The 12,706-nt window shown below is 44.5% G+C and overlaps 13 non-coding genes and 2 pseudogenes across 13 annotated transcripts; all 15 read left to right on the forward strand.

The window, feature by feature from the left end:
• Positions 1-11: 11 nt before the first annotated feature.
• LOC130394746 (5S ribosomal RNA) lies at positions 12-130 on the forward strand. The gene has a single exon (XR_008897875.1). It is a non-coding gene; the product is annotated as a 5S ribosomal RNA (ribosomal RNA).
• A 2,034-nt stretch (positions 131-2,164) lies between these two features.
• Positions 2,165-2,284, forward strand: LOC130395748 (5S ribosomal RNA). Its single transcript, XR_008898767.1, has one exon. It is a non-coding gene; the product is annotated as a 5S ribosomal RNA (ribosomal RNA).
• Positions 2,285-2,812: 528 nt separating this feature from the next.
• On the forward strand, positions 2,813-2,931 carry LOC130395693 (5S ribosomal RNA). The gene has a single exon (XR_008898719.1). It is a non-coding gene; the product is annotated as a 5S ribosomal RNA (ribosomal RNA).
• Positions 2,932-3,460: 529 nt separating this feature from the next.
• Positions 3,461-3,579, forward strand: LOC130399700 (5S ribosomal RNA). The gene has a single exon (XR_008902202.1). It is a non-coding gene; the product is annotated as a 5S ribosomal RNA (ribosomal RNA).
• A 532-nt stretch (positions 3,580-4,111) lies between these two features.
• LOC130400943 (5S ribosomal RNA) lies at positions 4,112-4,231 on the forward strand. The gene has a single exon (XR_008903410.1). It is a non-coding gene; the product is annotated as a 5S ribosomal RNA (ribosomal RNA).
• A 529-nt stretch (positions 4,232-4,760) lies between these two features.
• On the forward strand, positions 4,761-4,879 carry LOC130401191 (5S ribosomal RNA). The gene has a single exon (XR_008903655.1). It is a non-coding gene; the product is annotated as a 5S ribosomal RNA (ribosomal RNA).
• A 528-nt stretch (positions 4,880-5,407) lies between these two features.
• Positions 5,408-5,526, forward strand: LOC130396098 (5S ribosomal RNA; annotated as a pseudogene).
• Positions 5,527-6,055: 529 nt separating this feature from the next.
• Positions 6,056-6,174, forward strand: LOC130401104 (5S ribosomal RNA). The gene has a single exon (XR_008903564.1). It is a non-coding gene; the product is annotated as a 5S ribosomal RNA (ribosomal RNA).
• Positions 6,175-6,699: 525 nt separating this feature from the next.
• LOC130400108 (5S ribosomal RNA) lies at positions 6,700-6,818 on the forward strand. Its single transcript, XR_008902589.1, has one exon. It is a non-coding gene; the product is annotated as a 5S ribosomal RNA (ribosomal RNA).
• A 526-nt stretch (positions 6,819-7,344) lies between these two features.
• Positions 7,345-7,462, forward strand: LOC130395164 (5S ribosomal RNA). The gene has a single exon (XR_008898251.1). It is a non-coding gene; the product is annotated as a 5S ribosomal RNA (ribosomal RNA).
• A 529-nt stretch (positions 7,463-7,991) lies between these two features.
• LOC130396552 (5S ribosomal RNA) lies at positions 7,992-8,110 on the forward strand. The gene has a single exon (XR_008899180.1). It is a non-coding gene; the product is annotated as a 5S ribosomal RNA (ribosomal RNA).
• Positions 8,111-8,639: 529 nt separating this feature from the next.
• LOC130396553 (5S ribosomal RNA) lies at positions 8,640-8,758 on the forward strand. Its single transcript, XR_008899181.1, has one exon. It is a non-coding gene; the product is annotated as a 5S ribosomal RNA (ribosomal RNA).
• Positions 8,759-9,286: 528 nt separating this feature from the next.
• Positions 9,287-9,405, forward strand: LOC130400199 (5S ribosomal RNA). Its single transcript, XR_008902676.1, has one exon. It is a non-coding gene; the product is annotated as a 5S ribosomal RNA (ribosomal RNA).
• Positions 9,406-9,935: 530 nt separating this feature from the next.
• LOC130396554 (5S ribosomal RNA) lies at positions 9,936-10,054 on the forward strand. The gene has a single exon (XR_008899182.1). It is a non-coding gene; the product is annotated as a 5S ribosomal RNA (ribosomal RNA).
• Positions 10,055-10,585: 531 nt separating this feature from the next.
• On the forward strand, positions 10,586-10,761 carry LOC130395387 (5S ribosomal RNA; annotated as a pseudogene).
• Positions 10,762-12,706: the final 1,945 nt, after the last annotated feature.

Below are 12,706 nucleotides of genomic sequence, written 5' to 3' on the forward strand. Positions count from 1 at the left end.
CTCCACTAATTGCTTACGGCCATGCCACCCTGAACACGGCCGATCTCGTCTGAACTCGGGAGCTAAGCAGGGTCGGGCCTGGTTAGTACTTGGATGGGAGACCACCCGGGAATACCAGGTGCTGTAAGCTTTTTCTGTTTAAACTCGAGCTCATTGCCTCCGTGGCCTACCGTGGCGTACCGTGACCTGATGTTTACTGCCAACCGCTTTGGAGGATTTAAGCAACATACAAAAACTGACAACGTCTCTCAAAACTATTTTTGTGAAACATGAGGACAGTATAGTGATACTGCCAGCAGGGAGCACCAGAGAGCTGAAACGACAGTTGTACATTTCTTAAACTTTCACCAACACAAACCCGCACGCTCACTTCAGGGCCCCGTTTTCCCGATAACGATGGATCCACGCTCGTACGATCATTCTCAAGATGGATCTTGCGATCCATCGTCAATTCTTTGGAGCGTTTCCCGAAAACTCCTCTTAACATGAACGCGCATTCGCTGCACTCACGACGTCGGTAGGATTGTAACTGTCTACTGACACGGTGCTGAAATGGGCTCCGTAGGAGGGGGAGACGCAGGAATGTCGCAGGAAAATTGTGTTAAAAAGGGTTTAAAATAAATCCCCATCAAGGACAACAGCAGAGTAGCCTCCGAAAAAAATAGACTGCAATTAGATGAATGCTATAGCAAGACATTAAAACACAATGATTAGGCTTAAACGACATATATCAGTCCTAATCCTGAATGCACTGTGCGTTTCACGGCATTTTCCCCCCTGAAATAATTCCATATGACAAAAAATTAAAAATTGCTTGTGTGACAACTACATTTATCTTAATGGCTGATTTCTGAAACATGCTTTGCGCAGCAAAGAGAGCCGACTTAATCTGATTCCGCATAAGGGTTTCCTTGATTGATCATTTGATTGGCTATAAAAGCCCCTCCGGAAATAGGGTAAGGTATGTATTTATGAGGAATACAACGAAGCCCCACCGTCTGGCCCGGTGCATCGTTGAGCGCACGATCGGGAGGTGGAAGTTGCGCTATATTAGATGCCTTCATCACAAGTCAGGCGGAGGGCTCCAGTTTTCGCCGGCCAAGTCATGCACCGTGATATGTGTGACGGCTATGTTGCACAACATTGCAGCTAAGGCTGGGGTGGCATTGCTTGAACCGGAGGACGCTGAGGACGATGACGACGAGGAAGATCGGTGTGAGGACGGCCTCCCTCATAACTACGCGGCTGGTTTTCATGCGCGTCGAAGAGTGATTGAGACTTTTTTTTTAACCCCCTCCACCCTCCCACATGTCACTAAACATTCCCGTCAACGTGACCAATCCCCACCATATCCCCAGCCTTTTGCCTGCTCCTTTGCTTGTTTTTTATAATTTCTTTTATTTCTTTATTTTAATTTTTTTTAATTTAATTTAATTTTTTACATTATTTTATGCTACGTTTATGTAGTAGCCTATGTCAGTCTGCACAAATCCCCCCACTTTCTCTCACACATTTTGAGTGCCCTGCCTGCGCAAACATTTTCTGGACTGTCCCGTTTTATTTTGGCCATTTTAACATCTTTATTAATAAATAAATGAATATCTTTATTAATTACCAAACTAAGAACATAAAGGCGCAATGCGTTTTAATAAAACGCATCCAATAGACGGAATGTCCGATGGTGTCGCCACTGAGGCTATAGCTGACGATGCTCTTAGTGTCCTACGAGCACCCCTGGAGTACTCGTTAGCTACGAGCGTTTTCAAGACGTTCGTTCCCCACGATGCTTTCGGGAAACGCGGTGAAAAACTCTACGATTGCCCTTACGACGCACTTCACGATCCACTTAGGCTAACGATGCTTTCGGGAAACGGGGCCCAGATCATGGGAGGACGTCAAAAAATCACCACCCATTCTCTGACACTTTAACCGTTAACCTTGGTTCAAAACATTTACCATCACACGCACACGCAGTGTATTTCAGATAATTAATGAATTCAGATGTCACAATGATCGTTTACATGGATAAGGAGTCCTACTGAATCAATTACTGCCGTTTATATCTAACTAATGATTGTTTTTGTAAAAGTGTAACGTCGAGCCTCAGCAGCTTTCACACTCCTTATGTGCTACTGTATAAAACTGGTTTTGCGCCTGCACTAATGCTTACGGCCATACCACCCTGAAACATGCCCGATCTCGTCTGACCCCGGAAGCTAAGCAGGGTCGGGCCTGGTTAATACTTGGATGGGAGACCGCCTGGGAATACCAGGTGCTGTAAGCTTTTCTTTTTCAACTCGAGCTCATTGACTCCGTGGCCTACCGTGGCGTACCGTGACCTGATGTTTACTGCCAACCGCTTTGGAGGATTTAAGCAACATACAAAAACTGACAACGTCTCTCAAAACTATTTTTGTGAAACATGAGGACAGTATAGTGATACTGCCAGCAGGGAGCACCAGAGAGCTGAACCGACAGTTGTACATTTCTTAAACTTTCACCAACACAAACACGCACGCTCACTTCAGATCATGGGAGGACGTCAAAAAATCACCACCCATTCTCTGACACTTTAACCGTTAACCTTGGTTCAAACATTTAACATCACACGCACACGCAGTGTATTTCAGATAATTAATGAATTCAGATGTCACAATGATCGTTTACATGGATAAGGAGTCCTACTGAATCAATTACTGCCGTTTATATCTAACTAATGATTGTTTTTGTAAAAGTGTAACGCCGAGCCTCAGCAGCTTTCACACTCCTTATGTGCTACTGTATAAAACCTGGTTTTGCGCCTGCACTAATTGCTTACGGCCATACCACCCTGAAACACGCCCGATCTCGTCTGATCTCGGAAGCTAAGCAGGGTCGGGCCTGGTTATACTTGGATGGGAGACCGCCTGGGTATACCAGGTGCTGTAAGCTTTTTCTTTTTCAACTCGAGCTCATTGACTCCGTGGCCTACCGTGGCGTACCGTGACCTGATGTTTACTGCCAACCGCTTTGGAGGATTTAAGCAACATACAAAAACTGACAACGTCTCTCAAAACTATTTTTGTGAAACATGAGGACAGTATAGTGATACTGCCAGCAGGGAGCACCAGAGAGCTGAACCGACAGTTGTACATTTCTTAAACTTTCACCAACACAAACACGCACGCTCACTTCAGATCATGGGAGGACGTCAAAAAATCACCACCCATTCTCTGACACTTTAACCGTAACCTTGGTTCAAACATTTAACATCACACGCACACGCAGTGTATTTCAGATAATTAATGAATTCAGATGTCACAATGATCGTTTACATGGATAAGGAGTCCTACTGAATCAATTACTGCCGTTTATATCTAACTAATGATTGTTTTTGTAAAAGTGTAACGTCGAGCCTCAGCAGCTTTCATCACTCCTTATGTGCTACTGTATAAAACCTGGTTTTGCGCCTGCACTAATTGCTTACGGCCATACCACCCTGAACACGCCCGATCTCGTCTGATCTCGGAAGCTAAGCAGGGTCGGGCCTGGTAAGTACTTGGATGGGAGACCGCCTGGGAATACCAGGTGCTGTAAGCTTTTTTCTTTTTCAACTCGAGCTCATTGACTCCGTGGCCTACCGTGGCGTACCGTGACCTGATGTTTACTGCCAACCGCTTTGGAGGATTTAAGCAACATACAAAAACTGACAACGTCTCTCAAAACTATTTTTGTGAAACATGAGGACAGTATAGTGATACTGCCAGCAGGGAGCACCAGAGAGCTGAACCGACAGTTGTACATTTCTTAAACTTTCACCAACACAAACACGCACGCTCACTTCAGATCTGGGAGGACGTCAAAAAATCACCACCCATTCTCTGACACTTTAACCGTTAACCTTGGTTCAAACATTTAACATCACACTGCACACGCAGTGTATTTCAGATAATTAATGAATTCAGATGTCACAATGATCGTTTACATGGATAAGGAGTCCTACTGAATCAATTACTGCCGTTTATATCTAACTAATGATTGTTTTTTGTAAGAGTGTAACGTCGAGCCTCAGCAGCTTTCTCACTCCTTATGTGCTACTGTATAAAAACCTGGTTTTGCGCCTGCACTAATTGCTTACGGCCATACCACCCTGAACACGCCCGAATCTCGTCTGATCTCGGAAGCTAAGCAGGGTCGGGCCTGGTTAGTACTTGGATGGGAGACCGCCTGGGAATACCAGGTGCTGTAAGCTTTTTCTTTTTCAACTCGAGCTCATTAACTCCGTGGCCTACCGTGGCGTACCGTGACCTGATGTTTACTGCCAACCGCTTTGGAGGATTTAAGCAACATACAAAACTGACAACGTCTCTCAAAACTTTTTTTTGTGAAACATGAGGACAGTATAGTGATACTGCCAGCAGGGAGCACCAGAGAGCTGAACCGACAGTTGTACATTTCTTAAACTTTCACCAACACAAACACGCACGCTCACTTCAGGTCATGGGAGGACGTCAAAAAATCACCACCCATTCTCTGACACTTTAACCGTTAACCTTGGTTCAAACATTTAACATCACACGCACACGCAGTGTATTTCAGATAATTAATTAATTCAGATGTCACAATGATCGTTTACATGGATAAGGAGTCCTACTGAATCAATTACTGCCGTTTATATCTAACTAATGATTGTTTTTGTAAGAGTGTAACGTCGAGCCTCAGCAGCTTTCTCACTCCTTATGTGCTACTGTATAAAACCTGGTTTTGCGCCTGCACTAATTGCTTACGGCCATACCACCCTGAACACGCCCGATCTCGTCTGATCTCGGAAGCTAAGCAGGGTCGGGCCTGGTTAGTACTTGGATGGGAGACCGCCTGGGAATACCAGGTGCTGCAAGTATTTTCTTTTTCAACTCGAGCTCATTGACTCCGTGGCCTACCGTGGCGTACCGTGACCTGATGTTTACTGCCAACCGCTTTGGAGGATTTAAGCAACATACAAAAACTGACAACGTCTCTCAAAACTATTTTTGTGAAACATGAGGACAGTATAGTGATACTGCCAGCAGGGAGCACCAGAGAGCTGAACCGACAGTTGTACATTTCTTAAACTTTCACCAACACAAACACGCACGCTCACTTCAGATCATGGGAGGACGTCAAAAATCACCACCCATTCTCTGACACTTTAACCGTTAACCTTGGTTCAAACATTTAACATCACACGCACACGCAGTGTATTTCAGATAATTAATGAATTCAGATGTCACAATGATCGTTTACATGGATAAGGAGTCCTACTGAATCAATTACTGCCGTTTATATCTAACTAATGATTGTTTTTGTAAAAGTGTAACGTCAAGCCTCAGCAGCTTTCTCACTCCTTATGTGCTACTGTATAAAACCTGGTTTTGCGCCTGCACTAATTGCTTACGGCCATACCACCTGAACACGCCCGATCTCGTCTGATCTCGGAAGCTAAGTAGGGTCGGGCCTGGTTAGTACTTGGAATTGGAGACCGCCTGGGAATACCAGGTGCTGTAAGCTTTTTCTTTTTCAACTCGAGCTCATTGACTCCGTGGCCTACCGTGGCGTACCGTGACCTGATGTTTACTGCCAACCGCTTTGGAGGATTTAAGCAACATACAAAAACTGACAACGTCTCTCAAAACTATTTTTGTGAAACATGAGGACAGTATAGTGATACTGCCAGCAGGGAGCACCAGAGAGCTGAACCGACAGTTGTACATTTCTTAAACTTTCACCAACACAAACACGCACGCTCACTTCAGATCATGGGAGGACGTCAAAAAATCACCACCCATTCTCTGACACTTTAACCGTTAACCTTGGTTCAAACATTTAACATCACACGCACACGCAGTGTATTTCAGATAATTAATGAATTCAGATGTCACAATGATCGTTTACATGGATAAGGAGTCCTACTGAATCAATTACTGCCGTTTATATCTAACTAATGATTGTTTTTGTAAAAGTGTAACGTCGAGCCTCAGCAGCTTTCTCACTCCTTATGTGCTACTGTATAAAACCTGGTTTTGCGCCTGCACTAATTGCTTACGGCCATACCACCCTGAACACGCCCGATCTCGTCTGATCTTGGAAGCTAAGCAGGGTCGGGCCTGGTTAGTACTTGGAAGGGAGACCGCCTGGGAATACCAGGTGCTGTAAGCTTTTTCTTTTTCAACTCGAGCTCATTGACTCCGTGGCCTACCGTGGCGTACCGTGACCTGATGTTTACTGCCAACCGCTTTGGAGGATTTAAGCAACATACAAAAACTGACAACGTCTCTCAAAACTATTTTGTGAAACATGAGGACAGTATAGTGATACTGCCAGCAGGGAGCACCAGAGAGCTGAACCGACAGTTGTACATTTCTTAAACTTTCACCAACACAAACACGCACGCTCACTTCAGATCATGGGAGGACGTCAAAAATCACCACCCATTCTCTGACACTTTAACCGTTAACCTTGGTTCAAACATTTAACATCACACGCACACGCAGTGTATTCAGATAATTAATGAATTCAGATGTCACAATGATCGTTTACATGGATAAGGAGTCCTACTGAATCAATTACTGCCGTTTATATCTAACTAATGATTGTTTTTGTAAAAGTGTAACGTCGAGCCTCAGCAGCTTTCTCACTCCTTATGTGCTACTGTATAAACCTGGTTTTGCGCCTGCACTAATTGCTTACGGCCATACCACCCTGAACACGCCCGATCTCGTCTGATCTCGGAAGCTAAGCAGGGTCGGGCCTGGTTAGTACTTGGAAGGGAGACCGCCTGGGAATACCAGGTGCTGTAAGCTTTTCTTTTTCAACTCGAGCTCATTGCCTCCGTGGCCTACCGTGGCGTACCGTGACCTGATGTTTACTGCCAACCGCTTTGGAGGATTTAAGCAACATACAAAAACTGACAACGTCTCTCAAAACTATTTTTGTGAAACATGAGGACAGTATAGTGATACTGCCAGCAGGGAGCACCAGAGAGCTGAACCGACAGTTGTACATTTCTTAAACTTTCACCAACACAAACACGCACGCTCACTTCAGATCATGGGAGGACGTCAAAAATCACCACCCATTCTCTGACACTTTAACCGTTAACCTTGGTTCAAACATTTAACATCACACGCACACGCAGTGTATTTCAGATAATTAATGAATTCAGATGTCACAATGATCGTTTACATGGATAAGGAGTCCTACTGAATCAATTACTGCCGTTTATATCTAACTAATGATTGTTTTTGTAAAAGTGTAACGTCAAGCCTCAGCAGCTTTCTCACTCCTTATGTGCTACTGTATAAACCTGGTTTTGCGCCTGCACTAATTGCTTACGGCCATACCACCCTGAACACGCCCGATCTCGTCTGATCTCGGAAGCTAAGCAGGGTCGGGCCTGGTTAGTACTTGGAAGGGAGACGCCTGGGAATACCAGGTGCTGTAAGCTTTTTCTTTTTCAACTCGAGCTCATTGACTCCGTGGCCTACCGTGGCGTACCGTGACCTGATGTTTACTGCCAACCGCTTTGGAGGATTTAAGCAACATACAAAAACTGACAACGTCTCTCAAAACTATTTTTGTGAAACATGAGGACAGTATAGTGATACTGCCAGCAGGGAGCACCAGAGAGCTGAACCGACAGTTGTACATTTCTTAAACTTTCACCAACACAAACACGCACGCTCACTTCAGATCATGGGAGGACGTCAAAAAATCACCACCCATTCTCTGACACTTTAACCGTTAACCTTGGTTCAAACATTTAACATCACACGCACACGCAGTGTATTTCAGATAATTAATGAATTCAGATGTCACAATGATCGTTTACATGGATAAGGAGTCCTACTGAATCAATTACTGCCGTTTATATCTAACTAATGATTGTTTTTGTAAAAGTGTAACGTCGAGCCTCAGCAGCTTTCTCACTCCTTATGTGCTACTGTATAAAACCTGGTTTTGCGCCTGCACTAATTGCTTACGGCCATACCACCCTGAACACGCCCGATCTCGTCTGATCTCGGAAGCTAAGCAGGGTCGGGCCTGGTTAGTACTTGGATGGGAGACCGCCTGGGAATACCAGGTGCTGTAAGCTTTTTCTTTTTCAACTCGAGCTCATTGACTCCGTGGCCTACCGTGGCGTACCGTGACCTGATGTTTACTGCCAACCGCTTTGGAGGATTTAAGCAACATACAAAAACTGACAACGTCTCTCAAAACTATTTTTGTGAAACATGAGGACAGTATAGTGATACTGCCAGCAGGGAGCACCAGAGAGCTGAACCGACAGTTGTACATTTCTTAAACTTTCACCAACACAAACACGCACGCTCACTTCAGATCATGGGAGGACGTCAAAAAATCACCACCCATTCTCTGACACTTTAACCGTTAACCTTGGTTCAAACATTTAACATCACACGCACACGCAGTGTATTTCAGATAATTAATGAATTCAGATGTCACAATGATCGTTTACATGGATAAGGAGTCCTACTGAATCAATTACTGCCGTTTATATCTAACTAATGATTGTTTTTGTAAAAGTGTAACGTCGAGCCTCAGCAGCTTTCTCACTCCTTATGTGCTACTGTATGAAACCTGGTTTTGCGCCTGCACTAATTGCTTACGGCCATACCACCCTGAACACGCCCGATCTCGTCTGATCTCGGAAGCTAAGCAGGGTCGGGCCTGGTTAGTACTTGGATGGGAGACCGCCTGGGAATACCAGGTGCTGTAAGCTTTTTCTTTTTCAACTCGAGCTCATTGACTCCGTGGCCTACCGTGGCGTACCGTGACCTGATGTTTACTGCCAACCGCTTTGGAGGATTTAAGCAACATACAAAAACTGACAACGTCTCTCAAAACTATTTTTGTGAAACATGAGGACAGTATAGTGATACTGCCAGCAGGGAGCACCAGAGAGCTGAACCGACAGTTGTACATTTCTTAAACTTTCACCAACACAAACACGCACGCTCACTTCAGATCATGGGAGGACGTCAAATAATCACCACCCATTCTCTGACACTTTAACCGTTAACCTTGGTTCAAACATTTAACATCACACGCACACGCAGTGTATTTCAGATAATTAATGAATTCAGATGTCACAATGATCGTTTACATGGATAAGGAGTCCTACTGAATCAATTACTGCCGTTTATATCTAACTAATGATTGTTTTTGTAAAAGTGTAACGTCGAGCCTCAGCAGCTTTCCCACTCCTTATGTGCTACTGTATAAACCTGGTTTTGCGCCTGCACTAATTGCTTACGGCCATACCACCCCGAACACGCCCGATCTCGTCTGATCTCGGAAGCTAAGCAGGGTCGGGCCTGGTTAGTACTTGGATGGGAGACCGCCTGGGAATACCAGGTGCTGTAAGCTTATTTCTTTTTCAACTCGAGCTCATTGACTCCGTGGCCTACCGTGGCGTACCGTGACCTGATGTTTACTGCCAACCGCTTTGGAGGATTTAAGCAACATACAAAAACTGACAACGTCTCTCAAAACTATTTTTGTGAAACATGAGGACAGTATAGTGATACTGCCAGCAGGGAGCACCAGAGAGCTGAACCGACAGTTGTACATTTCTTAAACTTTCACCAACACAAACACGCACGCTCACTTCAGATCATGGGAGGACGTCAAAAAATCACCACCCATTCTCTGACACTTTAACCGTTAACCTTGGTTCAAACATTTAACATCACACGCACACGCAGTGTATTTCAGATAATTAATGAATTCAGATGTCACAATGATCGTTTACATGGATAAGGAGTCCTACTGAATCAATTACTGCCGTTTATATCTAACTAATGATTGTTTTTGTAAAAGTGTAACGTCGAGCCTCAGCAGCTTTCTCACTCCTTATGTGCTACTGTATAAAACCTGGTTTTGCGCCTGCACTAATTGCTTACGGCCATACCACCCTGAACACGCCCGATCTCGTCTGATCTCGGAAGCTAAGCAGGGTCGGGCCTGGTTAGTACTTGGATGGGAGACCGCCTGGGAATACCAGGTGCTGTAAGCTTTTTCTTTTTCAACTCGAGCTCATTGCCTCCGTGGCCTACCGTGGCGTACCGTGACCTGATGTTTACTGCCAACCGCTTTGGAGGATTTAAGCAACATACAAAAACTGACAACGTCTCTCAAAACTATTTTTGTGAAACATGAGGACAGTATAGTGATACTGCCAGCAGGGAGCACCAGAGAGCTGAAACGACAGTTGTACATTTCTTAAACTTTCACCAACACAAACACGCACGCTCACTTCAGATCATGGGAGGACGTCAAAAAATCACCACCCATTCTCTTACACTTTAAACCGTTTAACCTTGGTTCAAACATTTAACATCACACGCACACGCAGTGTATTTCAGATAATTAATGAATTCAGATGTCACAATGATCGTTTACATGGATAAGGAGTCCTACTGAATCAATTACTGCCGTTTATATCTAAATAATGATTGTTTTTGTAAAAGTGTAACGTCGAGCCTCAGCAGCTTTCACACTCCTTATGTGCTACTGTATAAAACCTGGTTTTGCGCCTGCACTAATAGCTTACGGCCATACCACCCTGAACACGCCCGATCTCGTCTGATCTCGGAAGCTAAGCAGGGTCGGGCCTCAAAAAAAAAACATGCCCGATCTCGTCTGATCTCGGAAGCTAAGCAGGGTCGGGCCTGGTTAGTACTTGGATGGGAGACCGCCTGGGAATACCAGGTGCTGTAAGCTTTTCTTTTTCAACTCGAGCTCATTGACTCCGTGGTGTACCGTGACCTGATGTTTACTGCCAACCGCTTTGGAGGATTTAAGCAACATACAAAAACTGACAACGTCTCTCAAAACTGTTTTTGTGAAACATGAGGACAGTATAGTGATACTGCCAGCAGGGAGCACCAGAGAGCTGAAACGACAGTTGTACATTTCTTAAACTTTCACCAACACAAACACGCACGCTCACTTCAGGGCCCCGTTTCCCGATAACGATGGATCCACGCTCGTACGATCATTCTCACGATGGATCTTGCGATCCATCGTCAATTTCTTTGGAGCGTTTCCCGAAACTCCTCTTAACATGAACGCGCATTCGCTGCACTCACGACGTCGTAGGATTGTAACTGTCTACTGACACGGTGCTGAAATGGGCTCCGTAGGAGGGGGAGACGCAGGAATGTCGCAGGAAAATTGTGTTAAAAAGGGTTAAAATAAATCCCCATCAAGGACAACAGCAGAGTAGCCTCCGAAAAAAATAGACTGCAATTAGATGAATGCTATAGCAAGACATTAAAACACAATTGATTAGGCTTAAACCGACATATATCAGTCCTAATCCTGAATGCACTGTGCGTTTCACGGCATTTTCCCCCCTGAAATAATTCCATATGACAAAAAATTAAAAATTGCTTGTGTGACAACTACATTTATCTTAATGGGCTGATTTCTGAAACATGCTTTGCGCAGCAAAGAGAGCCGACTTAATCTGATTCCGCATAAGGGTTTCCTTGATTGATCATTTGATTGGCTATAAAAGCCCCTCCGGAAATAGGGTAAGGTATGTATTTATGAGGAATACAACGAAGCCCACCGTCTGGCCCGGTGCATCGTTGAGCGCACGATCGGGAGGTGGAAGTTGCGCTATATTAGATGCCTTCATCACAAGTCAGGCGGAGGGCTCCAGTTTTCGCCGGCCAAGTCATGCGCCGTGATATGTGTGACGGCTATGTTGCACAACATTGCAGCTAAGGCTGGGGTGGCATTGCTTGAACCGGAGGACGCTGAGGACGATGACGACGAGGAAGATCGGTGTGAGGACGGCCTCCCTCATAACTACGCGGCTGGTTTTCATGCGCGTCGAAGAGTGATTGAGACTTTTTTTTAACCCCCTCCACCCTCCCACATGTCACTAAACATTCCCGTCAACGTGACCAATCCCCACCATATCCCAGCCTTTTGCCTGCTCCTTTGCTTGTTTTTTATAATTTATTTTATTTCTTTATTTTAATTTTTTTTAATTTAATTTAATTTTTTACATTATTTTATGCTACGTTTTATGAGTAGCCTATGTCAGTCTGCACAAATCCCCCCACTTTCTCTCACACATTTTGAGTGCCCTGCCTGCGCAAACATTTTCTGGACTGTCCCGTTTTATTTTGGCCATTTAACATCTTTATTAATAAATAAATTAATAATCTTTATTAATTACCAAACTAAGAACATAAAGGCGCAATGCGTTTTAATAAAACGCATCCAATAGACGGAATGTCCGATGGTGTCGCCACTGAGGCTATAGCTGACGATGCTCTTAGTGTCCTACGAGCACCCCTGGAGTACTCGTTAGCTACGAGCGTTTTCAAGACGTTCGTTCCCCACGATGCTTTCGGGAAACGCGGTGAAAACTCTACGATGCCCTTACGACGCACTTCACGATCCACTTAGGCTAACGATGCTTTCGGGAAACGGGGCCCAGATCATGGGAGGACGTCAAAAAATCACCACCCATTCTCTGACACTTTAACCGTTAACCTTGGTTCAAACATTTAACATCACACGCACACGCAGTGTATTTCAGATAATTAATGAATTCAGATGTCACAATGATCGTTTACATGGATAAGGAGTCCTACTGAATCAATTACTGCCGTTTATATCTAACTAATGATTGTTTTTGTAAAAGTGT

The sequence above is a fragment of the Gadus chalcogrammus genome, chromosome 12 (assembly GCF_026213295.1).
Source record: "Gadus chalcogrammus isolate NIFS_2021 chromosome 12, NIFS_Gcha_1.0, whole genome shotgun sequence".
In the NCBI taxonomy this organism is placed as follows: domain Eukaryota; kingdom Metazoa; phylum Chordata; class Actinopteri; order Gadiformes; family Gadidae; genus Gadus; species Gadus chalcogrammus.